This window comes from Arachis hypogaea, chromosome 17 (genome assembly GCF_003086295.3).
Source record: "Arachis hypogaea cultivar Tifrunner chromosome 17, arahy.Tifrunner.gnm2.J5K5, whole genome shotgun sequence".
Lineage (NCBI taxonomy): Eukaryota > Viridiplantae > Streptophyta > Magnoliopsida > Fabales > Fabaceae > Arachis > Arachis hypogaea.
This window is the reverse complement of record NC_092052.1, coordinates 81,313,318-81,328,274: the sequence shown is the minus strand read 5'-3', so window position 1 is coordinate 81,328,274 and position 14,957 is coordinate 81,313,318. Positions and strand designations below refer to the sequence as shown.

The 14,957-nt window shown below is 41.2% G+C and overlaps 1 non-coding gene across 1 annotated transcript; it reads left to right on the top strand.

The window, feature by feature from the left end:
- Positions 1–1,744: 1,744 nt before the first annotated feature.
- On the top strand, positions 1,745–1,852 carry LOC112768758 (small nucleolar RNA R71). The gene has a single exon (XR_003186150.1). It is a non-coding gene; the product is annotated as a small nucleolar RNA R71 (small nucleolar RNA).
- The last annotated feature ends 13,105 nt before the right edge of the window (positions 1,853–14,957 follow it).

The window sequence follows — 14,957 nt, the reverse complement described above, 5'->3', positions numbered from 1 at the left end:
TGCCTCCCAACAAGCGCTTCTTTAATGTCAATAGCTTGACAGTGGGCTCTCATGGAGCCTCACAGATGTGCAGAGCTTTGTTGAGACTCTCCAACACCAAACTTAGAGTTTGGATATGGGAGTTCAACACCAAACTTAGAGTTTGGTTGTGGCCTCCCAACACCAAACTTAGAGTTTGACTGTGGGGGCTCTGGTTGACTCTGCCTTGAGAGAAGCTTTTTCTGCTTCCTCTCCATGGTTGCAGAGGGAGATCCTTGAGTTTTAAATACAAGGGATCCTCATTCCATTGAAGGATTATTTTACCTCTGTCAACATTAATCACAGCTCTTGCTGTGGCCAGGAAAGGTCTTCCTAGGATGATGGATTCATCCTCTTCCTTTCCAGTATCCAGGACTATGAAATCAGCAGGGATGTAAAGGCCTTCAACCTTTACTAATACATCCTCTACTTGTCCATAAGCCTGTTTTCTAGAGCTGTCTGCCATCTCTAATGAGATTTTAGCAGCTTGCACCCCATAGATTCCCAGTTTCTCTATTACAGAGAGGGGCATGAGGTTTATTCCTGAACCAAGGTCACACAGAGCCTTAAAGATCATGGTGCCTATGGTACAGGGTATTATGAACTTTCCAGGATCCTGTCTCTTCTGAGGCAATGTCAGTTGATCCAGATCACTTAGTTCATTAATGAACAAGGGAGGTTCAACTTCCCAAGCATCAATGCCAAATAATTTGGCATTCAGCTTCATGATTGCACCAAGAAACTTGGCAGTTTGCTCTTCAGTAACATCCTCATTCTCTTCAGAAGAGGAATACTCATCAGAGCTCATGAAGGGCATAAGGAGGTTCAATGGGATCTCTATGGTCTCTAGATGGGCCCCAGAGTCCTTTGGTTCCTCAGAGGGAAGCTCCTTATTGACCACTAGACGTCCCAGGAGGTCTTCCTCCTTGGGATTCACGTCCTCTCCTCTCCTCACAGGTTCGGCCATGGTGCTTATGTCAATGGCCTTGCACTCTCCTTTTGGGTTCTTTTCTGTATTGCTTGGGAGAGTACTAGGAGGGATTTCAGTGATCCTTTTACTCAGCTGGCCCACTTGTGCTTCCAGATTTCTAATGGAAGACCTCGTTTCATTCATGAAACTCATAGTGGCCTTGGATAGATCAGAGACTAGATTTGCTAAATTAGAAGCCTTTTGTTCAGAGTTCTCTGTCTGTTGCTGAGTGGATGATGGAAAAAGTTTATTATTGTTGAACCTGTTTCTTCCACCATTATTAAAGCCTTGTTGAGGCTTTTGATCCTTCCATGAGAAATTTGGATGATTTCTCCATGATGAGTTATAGGTGTTTCCATAAGGTTCACCTAAGTAATTCACCTCTGCTATTGCAGGGTTCTCAGGATCATAAGCTTCTTCTGCATAAGAAGCCTCTTGAGTACTGTTGGATGCAGCTTGCATTCCATGCAGACTCTGAGAGATCATATTGACTTGCTGAGTCAATATTTTATTCTGAGCCAATATGGCATTCAGAGTATCAACTTCAAGAACTCCCTTCTTCATAGGCGTCCCATTACTCACAGGATTCCTTTCAGAAGTGTACATGAACTGGTTATTAGCAACCATGTCAATGAGTTCTTGAGCTTCTGCAGGCGTTTTCTTTAGGTGAATGGATCCACCTGCAGAAGTGTCCAGTGACATCTTTGATAGCTCAGATAAACCATCATAGAATATATCCAGGATGGTCCATTCTGAAAGCATGTCAGAAGGACACTTTTTGGTCAACTGTTTGTATCTTTCCCAAGCTTCATAGAAGGATTCACCTTCTTTCTGTCTGAAGGTTTGAACATCAGCTCTAAGCTTGCTCAGCTTTTGAGGAGGAAAGTACTTGGCTAAGAAAGCCGTGACCAGCTTATCCCAAGAGTTCAGGCTGTCTTTGGGTTGAGAATCCAACCACAATCTAGCTCTGTCTCTTATAGCAAAAGGGAAAAGCATGAGCCTGTAGACTTTAGGATCTACTCCATTAGTCTTAACAGTATCACATATCTGCAAGAATTCAGTTAAGAACTGAAAAGGATCTTCAGATGGAAGTCCATGAAACTTGCAGTTCTGCTGCATCAGAGAAACTAATTGAGGTTTCAGCTCAAAGTTGTTTGCTCCAATGGCAGGAATGGAGATGCTTCTTCCATGTAAATTGGAATTAGGTGCAGTAAAGTCACCAAGCATCTTCCTTACATTATTATTATTTTCAGCTGCCATCTCCTCTTCCTGTTCGAAAATTTCTGAAAGGTTTTCTCTAGATTGTTGTAATTTAGCTTCTCTTAATTTTCTCTTCAGAGTCCTTTCAGGTTCTGGATCTGCTTCCACAAGAATGTTCTTATCCTTGCTCCTGCTCATATGACAAAGAAGAAGGCACAGAAAAATAATAATAATAATAATAGAGATCCTTTATACCACAGTATAGGGATCCCTGTGTGAGTAGAAGAAGAGGGGGAGACAAAGAATGTAATATAATGGAGGAAACACAACTGTGAAGAGGCTAGACATGTGAGATGAGATGTTAGGATATGAATGAATAAATAGAGTAAGATGGGGGAGGGAAAATTTTCGAAAATTATTTTGAAAAAGAGTTAGTGATTTTTGAAAATAGTTTTTGAAAAATGTTTAATATTTTTTTCGAAAATTTTTGAAATCAAAAATAAAAATAAAAACAATTTGTTAATTAAAAAAGAAATTTTGAAAAAGAGGGAAGATATTTTCGAAAATTAGAGAGAGAGTTAGTTAGGTAGTTTTGAAAAAGTTAAGAAACAAACAAAAAGTTAGTTAGTTAGTTGAAACAAATTTTGAAAAGATAAGAAGTTAGGAAGTTAGAAAAGATATTTTGAAAAGATATTTTTGAAAAAGATAAGATAAGAAGATATTTTAGAAACTAATTTTGAAAAAGATTTGATTTTTAAAATCTCAATTAATGACTTGATTCACAAGAAATCACAAGATATGATTCTAGAACTTAAAGTTTGAATCTTTCTTAACAAGCAAGTAACAAACTTCAAATTTTTGAAACAAAACATTTAATTGATTATGTTATTTTCGAAAATTTGGTATAAAAATAAGAAAAAGATTTTTGAAAAATATTTTTGGAATTTTCGAAAATAACTAAGAATTTTGAAAAAGATTTGATTTTTGAAAAAGATTTTGAAAAAGATAAGATTTTCAAATTGAAAATTTGATTTGACTCATAAGAAACAACTTGATTTTAAAAATTTTTGAAAAAGTCAACTCAAATTTTCGAATGTGATGAGAGAAAAAGGGAAAGATATTTTTTTGATTTTTTTTTGAATTTTTATGATGCAAGGGAAAAACAAGAAAAATGATGCAATGCATGAAATTTTTAGATCAAAACAATGAATGCTATGAATGTCAAGATGAACACCAAGAACACTATGAAGAATATGATGAACATCAAGAACATATTTTTGAAAAATTTTTAATGCAAAGAAAACATGCAAGACACCAAACTTAGAATTCTTTGATGCTTAGACACTAAGAATTTAAGAATGCATATGATAAACATGAAAAGACACAAAACAAAAAATCATCAAGATCAAACAAGAAGACTTACCAAGAACAACTTGAAGATCATGAAGAACACTATGAATGCATGAAATTTTTGAAAAATGCAAGATGCATATGCAAGTGACACCAAACTTATGATATGACTCAAGACTCAAACAAGAAATACAAAAAATATTTTTGATTTTTATGATTTTCTAATTTTTTTTTGGATTTTTATTTTATATTTTTCGAAAAATTCTTTTGAAAAAGAAAAAAAAAGAATTCCAAAATTTTTAATATGAATTCCAGGAATCTTATGCTCTAAAGCTCCAATCAAAGGGTCAGGCATGGCTTAATAGCCAGCCAAGCTTTAGTATGTAACTCAGACATGACACGCCTGACATTCCTTACATTCAACAGCCAATTGGCTAAGAAAGATAAAGAAGCTCTTCTCTTGAGTACAAGAATTGAGACATGGCTTTATAGCCAGCCAGGCTTCAACATGCTTCATGAAACACTAGAATTCACTCTTAAAAATTCTGAAGCCATAGAATAATTTATTTTTGAAAACATTTTTTTTTTATTTTTTTTTTTCGAAAACAAAGGAGAAAATTTTGAAAGATTTTTGAAAAATTTTGAAAACAAAACAAAAAGAAAATTACCTAATTTGAGCAACAAGATGAACCGTCAGTTGTCCAAACTCGAACAATCCCCGGCAACGGCGCCAAAAACTTGGTGCACGAATTGTGAATCACACTTTTCACAACGCGTACCACTAACCAGCAAGTGCACTGGGTCGTCCAAGTAATACCTTACGTGAGTAAGGGTCGAATCCCACGGAGATTGTTGGTATGAAGCAAGCTATGGTCACCTTGTAAATCTCAGTCAGGCAGATATAAAGTGATAATGGAGTTTTCGAATAATAAATAATAGAATAGGGATAGAGGTACTTATGTAAATCATTGGTAGGAATTTCAGATAAGCGAATGGAGATGCTTTTCGTTCCTCTGAACCTCTGCTTTCCTGCTATCTTCATCCAGTCAGTCTTACTCCTTTCCATGGCTGGCTTTATGCAAGGGCATCACCTTTGTCAGTGGCTACATCCCCTCCTCTCAGTGAATAATATGCTCACGCACCCTGTCACGGCACGGCTATTCATCTGTCGGTTCCCGATCATGCTGGAATAGGATTCTCTCTCCTTTTGCGTCTGTCACTAACGCCCAGCACTCGCGAGTTTGAAGCCCGTCACAGTCATTCAATCATTGAATCCTACTCGGAATACCACAGACAAGGTTTAGACCTTCCGGATTCCCTTGAATGCCGCCATCATTCTAGCTTACGCCACGAAGATTCCGGTTAAGAGATCTAAGAGATATTCATTCTAGCTTATTTCATGTAGAACGGAAGTGTTTGTCAGGCACGTGTTCATAGGGGAGATGGTGATGAGCGTCACACATAATCATCACCTTCATCACGTTCTTGGGTGCGAATGGATATCTTAGAAGCGAAATAAGATGAATTGAATAGAAAACAGTAGTACTTGCATTAATCTTTGAGGAACAGCAGAGCTCCACACCTTAATCTATGGAGTGTAGAAACTCTACCGTTAAAAATACATAAGTGAAAAGTCCAGGCATGGCCGAGATGGCCAGCCCCCAAAATGTGATCAAAGGATCATAAGGTAATCCAAAGATGCCTAATACAATAGTAAGAGGTCCTATTTATAATAAACTAGCTACTAGGGTTTACATGAGTAAGTATTTGATGTATAAATCTACTTCCGGGGCCCACTTGGTGTGTGTTTGGGCTGAGCTTAAGTGTTGCACGTGCAGAGGCCATTTGTGGAGTTGAACGCCAGTTTTTGTGCCAGTTTGGGCGTTCAACTCTGGTTTTGGATCCTTTTCTGGCGCTGGACGCCAGATTTGGGTAGAAAGCTGGCGTTGAACGCCAGTTTACGTCGTCAATTCTTGGCCAAAGTATGGACTATTATATATTTCTGGAAAGCCCTGGATGTCTACTTTCCAACGCAATTGGAAGCGCGCCATTTCGAGTTCTGTAGCTCCAGAAAATCCACTTTGAGTGCAGGGAGGTCAGAATCCAACAGCATCAGCAGTCCTTTTTCAACCTCTGAATCTGATTTCTGCTCAAGTCCCTCAATTTCAGCCAGAAAATACCTAAAATCACAGAAAAACACACAAACTCATAGTAAAGTCCAGAAATGTGAATTTAACACAAAATCTATTAAAAACATCCCTAAAAGTAGCTAGATCCTACTAAAAACATACTAAAAACAATGTCAAAAAGCGTATAAATTATCCGCTCATCAACGACCTAGCCAAAATATTCCTGGCCAGATTCTCCATCTAAAAAGACAAGGCCAAGCACGCCCCCAGTCTATTAGGAATCAGGCAAGGAGATCGGGAAAGTCTTCGCAACTACATGGAGAGATTCAAAAAAACATGCCAAGACATACAAAGCTTGCCAACAGAGGCCGCCATCATGGGCCTCATCAATGGCCTACGAGAGGGACCTTTTAGCCAATCTATATCAAAGAAATATCCCACATCCCTGGATGAGGTGCAGGAGCGAGCGGAAAAATATATCAATATGGAAGAAAACTCTCGGTTGGGAGAAACCTCAAAATTCGGATTCTCCTACCGAGACAAAGTTAAAGAATCCAAAAAGAAGGAAGATCGACGAGGGGAGAAAATTAAAAAATATCACAATTACACTCCTCTTAGGGTATCCCTAGTAGATGTCTACAAAGAAGTTTGCCATACGGAAAAAATACCCCCAGCTCGACCCCTCAAAGGCAAAAGAGGAGGAGGAAACCGGAATAAATATTGTGAATACCATCGAGTCCGTGGGCACTCCACCAACGAATGCTTTGACTTAAAAAATGTCATAGAAAAATTGGTGAGAGAAGGAAAACTAGATCGGTTCCTGGCCACCCGAGATGATGAGCAAAGAAAGAGACGAAGGGATGAAGATGTCGGACGAGCTGAGCGATCACCTCGTACACCAGAAAGAGACGTCCACATGATACACGGCAGATTTGCAGGAGGAGAAATCTCCAAATCATCTCAGAAAAGATATCTCAAAGAAGTATATCATGTCGAAGGGAAGGAGGAAGCAACCGACATCCCTGCAATCACGTTCACCAAAGAAGACGGAACAGGTATCATCCAAGGACCCGACGATCCCATGGTCATCACCATCATATTGGCAAACGCCAATCTCCACCGCACACTAACAGACCAAGGGAGCTCCGTCGACATCTTATTCAAAACTGCCTTCCACAAGCTCGGCTTAGAAGAAAAGGAGCTTAGAGCATACCCGAACAGCCTGTTCGGACTGGGAGATACCCCAGTACAACCACTGGGATACGTGTCACTGCATACAACCTTCGGAAAAGGGAACCAATCCAGAACACTCAAGATAGACTACATCGTGGTCGACGTGAGTTCAGCCTACAATGCCCTAATAGGTCGGACAACACTAAATCAACTCGGCGCAATAGTCTCAACTCCACATCTATGCATGAAATTCCCAGCTACAGAAGGGATAGCTACGATAAAAGCAGATCAAAAGATGGCATGCCCCTGTTATAACGAAAAGTCTAAACCTCAAAGGCAGAGGAGAAGAGTTCCATACAATTGAGCTTGGTGGAGTTCAGAGACGAGAAGAACTCCGTCCACAGCCCGAAGGTGAAGTAGAGAAGGTTCAGATCGGAGACACCTCAGACAAAACAACTAATATTGGCACGATCCTCAAAGGAAACGCAAAAGAATTACTAGTACAGTTCTTACGAGATAACATCGATCTCTTTGCATGGAAAGCTGCAGACATGCCAGGCATAGACCCCAAGCTAATGTTTCACAAGTTGGCAGTCTATCCAGGATCTCGGCCGGTACAGCAGAGACAAAGAAAACTTGGGCCAGAACGATCTCAAGCTGTGGAAGAACAGGTATAAGCACTATTGGAGGCAGGATTCATAAGAGAAGTCAAGTACCCATTATGGCTAGCTAATGTCGTCTTGGTGAAAAAATCAAATGGGATGTGGCGAATGTGCACTGACTACACCGATCTCAACAAAGCCTGCCCAAAAGATCCTTACCCACTCCCAAGTATCGACGCTCTGGTAGATGCTTTATCCGGATATAAATACCTCTCATTTATGGATGCATATTCCGGATACAACCAAATCCCCATGTATCCACCAGATCAAGAAAAGACCTCGTTTTTAACACCAAAAGTAAATTACTACTACATTGTGATGCCTTTCGGTCTCAAGAATACAGGAGCTACTTATCAAAGGATAATGAATAAAGTCTTTTCAGATCATATCGGAAGAATCATGGAAGTCTACGTGGACGACATGTTAATAAAGACACAAAGCAAAGAGATATTATTGTCCGACCTGGCCCAAGTATTCGACACTATAAGGAAGCATGACATGTGACTCAATCCTGCAAAATGCACCTTTGCAGTAGAAGCAGGCAAATTCTTAGGTTTCATGCTCACACAAAGAGGAATTGAAGCAAATCCAGACAAATGCCAGGCCATACTCAATATGAAGAGCCCAACTTGTGCCAGAGAGGTACAACAACTCAACGAGAGATTGACAGCCTTATCCAGATTCTTAGCAGGATCAGCGATAAGATCTCTCCCCTTCTATGCCACTTTAAGGAAAGGAAAGAAGTTCGAATGGACAATGGAATGCGAGCAAGCCTTCCAGGATTTCAAAAGTTTCCTGGGACGACCACCTATCCTAACTCGACCACGGGAGGAAGAACCACTCATATTATATCTTGCGGTAGGAAGTCGGGCAGTAGCCTCAGCACTGGTTCGAGAGTACGACAAAGGGCAAGAACCTGTATACTTCATTAGTAAAGCACTGCAGGGATCCGAGCTGAACTACCAAAAAATAGAAAAGTTTTCCTATACTCTCATACTGACATCTCGACGACTTCGCCCGTACTTTCAGGCTCACACCATTAAGGTTCGAACCGACTAGCCCATAAAAGGGATATTGCAGAAAACAGATCTAGCAGGCAGAATTTTACAATGGGCAGTCGAGTTATCCGAGTTCGACCTCCAATATGAAGCTCAGACAGCCATCAAATCACAGTACTTGCCCGACTTCATTACAGAATTCATAAATACCCCGGAAACCCCCACAAAATGGAATCTCTACATGGACGGTTCCTCGAATAAGACTGGAAGCGGTGCAGGAGTGATAATAGAAAGCAACCAAGGAACCCAAGTTAAGCTTTCCCTCAAATTTGTGTTCCCAGTCTCAAACAACCAGGCGGAATATGAAGCATTACTAGCTGGTTTGAAGCTGGCCAAGGAGGTTGGAGCTCAAAAACTCAACATCTTCAGCGATTCACAAGTAGTCACCTCACAAATAATAGGGAGCTACCAAGCCAAAGATCCCACCATGAAAAAGTATTTGGATAAAACCAAGGAACAGCTCGGACAACTCGAGGAATATAAGATATGCCACATACCCCACAAACAAAATGCCCGAGCTGACACACTTTAAAAACTAGCCAGCACCAAACCAGGGGGCAACAATAGAAGCTTCATCCAGGAAATGCTACAGAACCCGTCAATCTCGGAAGAGGAAAAAGTCCTAGCCATAACAAGTCAAGATCAAGCATGGATGACCCCCATAATTAATTACCTCAAAACAGAAACACTCCCCTCAGATGAAAAGGAGGCAAAGAGGTTAAAACGGGAGGCTCAGTACTACACTATCATAAACAACACCCTATATAAAAGAGGGATTTCAATACCACTATTAAAATGTGTGCCGACCTCCAACACAAGGGAAGTTTTAGAGGAAGTACATAGTGGCATTTGTGGTAATCATCTCGAAGCACAAGCTCTCACCAGAAAAGTACTCCGGGCGAGATTTTATTGGCCAGCTCTACAAAAGGAAGCTACAGAGTTTGTAAGGACATATCCACCATGTCAGAAACATGCCAACTTTCACATCGCCCCGCCAGAAGAGCTCATCAGCGTAACCTCACCTTGGCCGTTTGCAAAATGGGGACTCGATCTTCTCGGACCTTTCCCCAGGGATAAGGACAAGTTAAATTCCTCATAGTAGGGGTAGACTATTTCACAAAGTGGATCGAGGCAGAGCCCCTAGCCAACGCCACTGCTCAAAGAAGCCAGAAATTCCTATATAAGAATATTGTCACAAGGTTCAGGGTTCCATACTCCATCACCACAGACAATGGCACTCAATTCACAGATGCAGGCTTCAGAAAATTAGTAGCCGACTTGAACATAAAGCACCAGTTCACTTCCGTCGAACATCCTCAAGCCAATGGACAGGCCAAAGCTGCCAACAAAGTCATGGGTACGAGATCCTCAGTGATGGTCGGAACTGATGTGTCCGGCTGGTGAATGGAGGCCGGAGCTGGTATGTCCGACTTGTTTGGACTTGGACGTGCTGCTGATCCTCTGTCACCGAAGGGTGGGGGTACTTGCAAGAGACTCCGATGCTTAAGTTAGCATGGGTATTAAACAGTGTTATGTAGAATCAGAGTATGAGTTATACCTGGGTGCTCCAGTGTATTTATAATGGCGAGATGTGACCTTTTGGATAAGATAAGTTAGTTATCTTATCTTATCTTTATCTTTGAGTTGAGGTCAGCGTATCTTCCAACGGAACCGCCTTCATCTCTATAGGCTTAAGCCGCCTTAGGATTCGGGTCGTGCTCCTCTATTTGGGCCCTTAACTGGGCTCTCCTATCGATTCGGCCGAGTTCTTTGAGAAGAGGTCGGTCCGCTTGACCTGAAGAGGTCGGTCGCTTTGTCGTCAATCATCCCAGGTCGGATAGCTCGACCCAGGGTATGAACAGTGCCCCTGCTTGAGCTCGATCTTCTTTGTCGAGGTTGAGTCCTTAACTTCGGTCTTTCTTAAAGTCGAACTCAAGCATTTGTCGATTCCTTTCTTTGTAAAGTCTTTTTTGAATGTAGAACGTTTTCCTCTAAAAGCGCGCGCTTTTGTATTAGCGCTTTTTTGGGAATGCAAGCGGTTTTAATATCCACATTTAATTGGCATTAATTTGCCCTTCATTCTCTCTTGGCTTTTATTTTGAATTTCGTGATGAGAAACGGTTTCTCTTCTTCATTTCTTCTTCGTAACTTCTCCCTTTGCTCTCTCGTTTTCTGTTTCTCTCATCTGCTCTTTGTCTTTCGCTTGTGCTTCTGCTTTCGTCGCTTGGCATTTTTCTGGGCAGCCTTTATCTCTGTGCTTCTACTCTTCCTCGAAGCTTCTTCCGTCTCCAGGTTGGTCCCATTTCATATTTTCCTCGTTGTTCTTGACTTTGCGATGGGGTTTTCCTTTTGATCTTCTTTTTGGAGAAAGTTTGGATCTTTCTGTTTTTTATCATGCTTGACTTGTTGCATGATCTGAAATTTCTTTGCTTTTTGGTGCGAATCTCTTTCTTGTTGCTTGAATCTTTTTCTTTTGCATGTTGCCGCTGTTTCTGTTTGTGCCTTGGTTGATGATTTTTTGCTTGATTTCAAAAGAAAGTTTGCGCCTTTGCTGCTTGGCCTTTTTTTGACATTTCTGATATACTGTAGAAGTAGTGTTTTTTGCTAGTAAACTATAGAAGTGTGGTCCTTTTGTGTTTTTGCTTCCTTTATTTTCTTTCTGGATTTTATTTTGATGAGTGCTGGGATGTAGGCCATAGAAATAACTTGAAAACCTTGCTTGTTTATTGCCTCCAAGGGATGCCCCAAGACCTTTGTCTTGAGTCTTGGGGTTTTCCCTTTTTTGTTTATCCGCCCCATCGAGATGTTTTGCCCTCTGTCCGAGATGTTTTTGAGTAATCCATTCTTCTTTTCTTTTTGTAGGATTTAGTTGACCTCATGTCTTCCCGAAATAACGTTGTCGAAATGTCTTCCCAGGTTCCTGCGGGTATGGCTGATTGGGTGGACTCCATGGTTCTTATGTGTGTCTCGCTGGTTGATTCTGAATTTTGTACTCAGCTTAGGCAGTTTCACAGTGTCTGTAGTAATTCTTGTGATGAGAAGAACTATGAACTTGTCCCTCCCTCTTCTGACGAGAGAGTCTGCTTTTCGACTCGAGTTGTTGATGGTCGCCCTTTCTTTTATGCTTATGATTTTTTCTTTAGTCAGCTAGGTATCACCCTTCCTTTTATCAAATTCGAAACCGACCTGTTATGGTCTTATAATGTTGTCCCTTCTCAACTTCACCCCAATTCCTGGGGTTTTATTAAAATTTTCCAATTACTATGCGATGGTTTTGGTATTCCTGCTTCCCAATCTCTCTTTTTCTATCTGTTTGTCTTGACAAAGCCCGGTGTGGTAAAAAAGAAGTCGGCCTGGGTCTCCTTTTGTTCTACCCTGGGGAAGAAGGTTTTTTCCATGTTTGACGAGTCGTTCCGTGATTTTAAAAACTACTTTTTCAAGGTCCGAGCTGTTGAAGGAGCTCGGCCCTTTTTTCTAGATGAGAATGACGAACCTGCTTTTCCCTTGGAATGGCAAAAAGATGTGAGGGTCTCCAGGTATTCGTGGGAGATGTTGGATGAGGTTGAGCGAGCCTTTGTGACTATCTTGGAAGAATGCTGGGGTCAACCTCCTCATCTTGACACAAAAAAATTTCTAACCAATTCTACTCTTCTTCAAACTGAACTGGGTATCTTGTGTTTCTTTTATTATTTTGTTTATGTTGCTTGTAGCTGTCCTTTCCGACTTATCCGACTTGTAGCTGAGTTTTCTGTTTTGTTTGCAGAGGCAATGAAGAATAATGAATCCATGAAAGCTTATAAGAGAGCGCAGAGGGCGACTGCTGCCAGAAATGCTGCTGCCCAGGTGGCTGTGGAGGGATCTTCCCAAGTGCGCGAGAAGCCATCGGTGCAGAGTTCTGCCGGGGTGAAGAAGCTGGTCCCTACACCCCGAGTTCATTTGGTAGATCCTCACGTCACCTCTGCTGCTCCTTCTGTTGCTCCTCCCAATAAAAAACAAAAGATTGCTGAGCCCTTTGACCTCGATGCTCCTGATTTTAATGCTATTGATTTCATGGATCAACAAATCGGTCCTTATGGCACTCTCTCCATGGACGATGTGTCCATCCTCCATCACTTGGAATTCATGGCGCGAAATCATGTGAAGATGGCGTACATGTCGGCTGCCATATATCGGACTGCTCAGAATCTCCCTCTCCACACTACTAAAGCTTTTATGGAGGAGGCGAAACAGGAGTTTGATCAGATGAAGGAGCTAAAGGAGGAGCTTGAGACGAAGGTAGCCAAGCTGGAGAAGGACTTGAAGAATGAGGAGGCGAGCTCTCAGTCATTGGCGGCTTCTTTGAGGTTGGCTGAGGACGCAGTCTTGATGCACAAGGAGAGTTACCTTTCATCTTATCGGGAAGTGATGCGCCTGAGGGGGGAGCTTGATAGTGTTCGGGAAGATTATGCTGAGCTCCAAGTTCAGGTCATTACTCCCGAGGCCGACCTCACCCTTTTTAGCCTGGATAATATTGTCAGGGATGGCAAGATTGTCCCTGATGATGAGGGTGATGATGATGATGTCGTTCCTCCTGTGTCTTCTACCAAAGTGCCGACCTCTTCGGTTCCTCCCGCTGTACCCGACCCGGATTGCCAGATCCTGAATTGGGAGGATGAAACTGTGGATGCTGTGCCGATCCAGACTCACCCTCCTTCTCCTTGTCCTGATGCTGCCAAGAAGGCTCCTGATGCTTGTTGATCTTTTCTTAAAATTTGTGTAGTTGGCCCAGCTTGTGGGCTTTTTTAGAACTCTTTTATTTATTTGCTGATACTTCGTAGTTGCTTATTTAGAAACTTTTATTTTGAAAAACAAACAATATCTCGCTATCTTTTTTATAGTAGTTTTTGGTGGCCTTTCGAGGCCTTATAACTCTGTAAAAAGTAGTTTTTTGACTAGGCATCTTTTCTGTTTTCTGCTGATGTCGAAATCTTGCGGCTCGACCTCCTTGGATTGTTTTTGTTATGTTATTTGTAGCTTGAATCCTTTGAGGTCGTGGTTGTGGGGGTCCAACTTGTTTCTTTGGTTTTCTTTGCTTTGTATGCTTTCTTAACGTTGGTCCCCTTCTAAGCTATTCTCGTAATCCTGTGTCTTGGACCTTTGCTAGGTCTCCTTCAGGGATTACTTTTATAACTTTCCAGTTGTAGGAGTCCGACTTCGTTAGGTCGATCTCCTTTAAGTTATTTGTAGTCCTCTTTCTTGGATCTTTGTCAGATCTCTTTCAGGGACTACTTTGATAACTTTTAAGTAGTAGGAGTCCGACTTGGTTATACCGGTCTCCTTTAAGTTATTTTTTGTAGTCCTCTTTCTTGGACCTTTGTCAGGTCTCTTTCAGGGACTATTTTGATAACTTTTAAGTAGTAGTAGTCCGACTTGGTTATATCGGTCTCCTTTAAGTTATTTTTGTAATCCTCTTTCTTGGACCTTTGTCAGGTCTCTTTCAGGGATTACTTTTATAACTTGTTAGTAGTAGGAGTCCGACTTCGTTATATCGGTCTCCTTTAAGTTATTTTTGTAATCCTCTTTCTTGCACCTTTGTCAAGTCTCTTTCAGGGATTACTTTTATAACTTTTCATTTTGGGCTGACTTTGTCATGTCGAGCCCTTCTAAGTTAAAGTAATCCTCTTTAATAGGGTTGGCCAGACCTCTTTCCAGGGTTTACTTATAACTTGGGTTTACTTGGTCTGACTCCTCAACGTCGGCTAGTCTTTAAGTTATTATTTTAGCAATCCGTAAGACCTCATCAGGTTCTTTTTTAGATCACTTTCGATAACTTCTTACATTATTCTCTGTTCATCTTTGCCGATTTGTAGAAAGTGGTTGTCGTCTCTAGATCGTCCTTTGGGTGAATCGTGTTTTCACCTTTATCGGACGGTTGTCTTTATCATGATCGTGCAGTGAAATTGTTTTTCACTTTCTGCCGATCTGTTGCTTTATAATCGGACGATGAATGCTTCAGAATAATGCATCTTGAAATCTTTGTAGAATATCTAAAATATATTTTATTTAAAGGAAAAATGCAAATATATACATATGGGATTTGTCTGAGTCTCAACTTGGTGCCTCGTTAAAAAACTTTTTCAGGAAAAAGAGTGCATCCAATGATGAGATCTTTTATCTTTTCTAACTGTAGTACCTTCTGAGGTTGCAGGCGTGCCATGACCTGGGAAGCTCTCGTCCATCGAGTTCAGACAGTCTGTAGTAGCCCTTTCCAAGTACTTATACAACTCAGTAGGGTCCTTTCTAGTTTGCTGCCAGCTTTCCCTCTCCTGGTTGAGTTGTTCCGATATCATTTTGGATTAGGATGAGATCATTTTCTGCAAAACTTCTCGGCACTACCTTTTGATTATATCTGGAAGCC